A 4,102-nucleotide genomic window follows, 5' to 3' on the forward strand; every position below is an offset into this window, starting at 1 on the left:
GGAGGTCAGAGCGGCAACCTTAACCCGCAAATCAGCAGCTTCCGCCGCTAACCCCCGGCCCACCTCCAACTCTTCTTCTTTAGACTGGAGAAGAGTCTCCAGCTCAATATTCCGGGCCAGGGCGGCCATCAGCTGCTCATCAATCTGCTCTAACTCGGCCACCCTCCTTCTCAGCTGGGCCTCCGACTCCTCCAAACCCTCGCGAAAAACCCGAAATTCCGGGTCTTGCTTGAGTAGGTCCGCCAGCGCTTGATGCTTGACTCGGCACCGCCGATACTTCTTCACCACCTTGTTGAAGGTGGCCGCCTTCCTTTGCGCTCGCCGCCCCCTCTCTATCTCCAGAATGAGAGTCTAAAAAAAAGAGAAAAAAATGGAAGAGCAAGTCAGCATGTATCAAAATTTATTTTACGATACATGAAGAGAATCGAAAAGTACCTGTAAAGCCGCACCGGCAACCCTCCGGGATAGTTCCCCGTCGCTAACCCCTTGTAACGTTTCACGCTCAGCGGCCGCACAAAGTAGGGTCATATCCGCTGCGGCCTGCTCGCTGTGTTGCAACAGGTTATACCCCCCCGGGATCAGAATTCGACGGTTGGATCTACCTACCGTCATCCCAACACGGGCCGGACCCCGCGTTGACACTTCTGCATCTGCCTGGGCGACCTCAGGGCCCATCCTCTCGGCACCACCATCCGCCTCTCCGACGGCAGCCGACGAGCCGACTTCCGGAATGCGTGTTGTCCTGGCGTCAGGAATAGCCCCCCTTTGGGGAGCCAACCTCCCAGAACGGATGGCATCCGCCATAAGAACAGGTCGTGACTCCCGACGAGCCTCACTCGCCCCCTCATCTACCATGGCTACCCCCTTGCCGGTTATCAACCGACGTCTCTTTCTTTCCGACGTCTCCTCACTTTTGGAGGACCCCTCCACAGCCCGAGGGGACGGCATCGAAGGAGTCGCTCCCCTCGCGGGCGTCGCCACAGGCAGCGGTTGAGGAACCTCCGTGGCGTCATCACTGGGCGAACCGCAGGGTATGAACCCACCTTCAGAATCGGCCCCCGCCCCAGGTAAGGTGACGACTCTCTTTTTCTTCTTCTTAGAGGCGCTCCGACCTGCCAAAAATGAACAAGTCAGGTAACGAATACGTAAGGAATCCCCGAACAGTAGCCAAAAAATTTTTTTACCTGACGGGCCGTACTGTCGGAGAAAGGCAGCCCAGGTGCGGCACTCCTCCGCATAGGGTATTATTCTTCCCACCCACGGTTTAACTGTCATCAACGAGCCGGGGTGAGAGGCCCTCGCTGCGAATAAAAAAGAGAGGAAAGAAAAACAAAGGTCACAATGGCCGTATAGTCAAAAGCGCAAGCGGCACTAAAATTTACAAATAGAAACACTCACGTTCGGGATTCCATTTTTCCGGGAAACCCTCGGGATTCGACACCAGGTGCTCCGTCCTGATGTAGAAATATTTACGCCAAAAACGGCGGTTGGGCTTGTCATCGGCTTGAACAACCAAGCCCTTTGCGCCACGACCTTTCAACTGCAGCATGGTACCCCTCAGGTAGCCAGCGCTGAACAACTGCAAGAGGTGATGGACTGAGACGCTGCACCCAGCCCTGGCCGCATAGGTGGTCATGATACGGCACACCTTCAAAGTATAAGGAGTGAGCTGGGCCGGGCACACATTGTAAAAACGGCAAAGCTCCTCCACCAGAGTATAGACTGGAAGGCCGTAACCGATCAAGAACGGGTACTCGTAGAAGGCACAATATCCAGGCCGGTGCACATTGGCATAATCCGTTCCGGCCGGAACCATGTCCACATGGTCCGGAATACGGTGCGTCTCTCGCAACTCGTCTAAATGGGATTGAAGCAAAACGCTGTGCTCCCAGGGAAGATCAGGGCTTTTAGTCGGAAAATCCCTGCGAACGTGCATCTCCTTCGGAAGGACGTTGTCTACGCTGAGAGGAACAAGGACCTTCTCCGTCTTTTCCCCTTCACCACCAGAAGATGGCGGAACCCTAGACGGGACATTATCCTTGGCCTTTTTATTATTTTTTCCGCGTTTTGCCATGATAATACTACTTGAGAAACGAAGCACTGACAAAAGGAAGTGTGATTTCAACAGATGTGGGAAAGTCCTTCACGAAATAACAGTTATAGGAAAGAAAGGCAAAGGGATGTATCAGAAAATACTTTTCAGAGGTTTGAAAGTGGAATCAGATCAAACCTTTCTCATACTTATAAGGATAAATTGCACAGAAATCGAAGAGTCATGATTCAAAACGTGCGCCGGAAACCAAAACGTCACTTCATCCTTTGGACTGCCTCGGAGGCAAACATAATGATGATGCATACAGGCAATGACATCATTCCAAAAAGGAAGCCACGCGTCAGCGGCTCGACAGCGTCAAATGTTTCACTTCATTCATATTGCCGCCCCTGGTCGAGGTCAAATTCTCCCAAGACGAGGTTCGCATTTCCGCCCGCCGAAGACGCCCACCAAACGCGTCCTCCAACGAGCGGAGGGACTAACTGTATAGGGTCAAATTTGACCCTCAGTATCTCTACGCCAGTAGGTACGCTCAATGAGTGTACGCCGACTAAACGTAGCGGGTACGACTCGGCCGTGAGGACCAAAGCGACATCGTTTAGAACTCAGCGTCTACACTAGGGAGACGTTACCTATCTCTGTAACTTTTTGATTCTTTCGAGGAAGGTCTCCTATTATATAAAGGGGACCTCCACATTGTAAAGGGCATCAGCTGATCTAATACAACTCTCTCCTTTTCTGTCTTTCTCTCTCTATATCTCTACTTCTGACGAAAATATCTTATGAACATACATTATCATCTTTGCAACACTAGATCTACAACAATATTATCATCTTTGCATCTCTAGGTTTATTATATTAGATTACGATTTACCCCTCCTCTATTTTTTGATTGTTTTATCGCTTACAAAGTATATCGTTAACTTTTGAGCCAAACACGAATGATCTGAAGTCGAATCCTAAAATGAATACTAAACATTGAATAGAAAGAAAAAAAAACCTAAATGTGTAAAACATGGGATAAAATGATGGTTCAGATCTTTAACCCCGTTTAAACTATCAAAGCAATCCGTAATGTACAGGAACAAATAAAATAAGGATTTAAAAACTAAGAGGGCATACCATAATGGGAATTTAAAAGTTGGTCTGCATTAGTAAATTGGTCTGCTTTACTTTTTTGTCATTAAATTATATGATGAAAAGGGCCAGCTTTTATGTAGACGTGCTTTTGCTTTAGGATTCTTTAAGTTTCAAATTTTGAGATTGGTGAAATCCATGTTATGTCAATCACCTTTTAAAGCTTAATGAACTCACTGTTTTTGAGGAGATACTCCATCCTCCATTCATTTTTACTTGTTCAGTATGAATTTTGTGTACCCTTTAAAAAATAATAAATAAAATATATAATTTATCATGATATTCGTATTAATTGATGCATAATTTAAATAGATTTGAAAAAATAATTTAAAATAAATAATTAATATTGTAAGTATAACAGGAAAAAAAATTATATTCTCTTAATATACTAAAAATGACAGATAAAAATAAAAATTTATTTTTAAAATTCTGAACAAGTAAAAATTAACGAAGAAGTATAAATCAAAAAGGAATCTTCACCTCTAATATTGGTTCACGTTTGACATTATCGTAGTGGGGAATCTTTACATAAGCCGAACACCATCAAAGTTCCATGTGGGCAATAATGCAAAATGATCGGTGGCGGATTCATGATTTTAAAATCGTGGGTGCTTACTGATAAAAATTCTGAAAGAAGAGAAAAAAAGAGTTTAGTTATGAGTGCTCACTCAATATTTATCTAAATAATTTTATAATTACCTATACAAATTTACTAAATTTTGTCAAAGTTAATGGCTGCTTGAGCACCCAAAATCAGCATGTAGATCCGCCATTGAAAATGACCAACATGAAATTCTTTGTTAAGGTGAGTAGGCAGCCGAGTATATCTCTTTGTCATATCAATAGTTTTAGTATTATTTTTGTATTTTTTTATTCTTAAATTTCGATTACTACACGTTATTTCTTTTGCTT

Source organism: Nicotiana attenuata, unplaced genomic scaffold, assembly GCF_001879085.1.
Source record: "Nicotiana attenuata strain UT unplaced genomic scaffold, NIATTr2, whole genome shotgun sequence".
NCBI lineage: Eukaryota > Viridiplantae > Streptophyta > Magnoliopsida > Solanales > Solanaceae > Nicotiana > Nicotiana attenuata.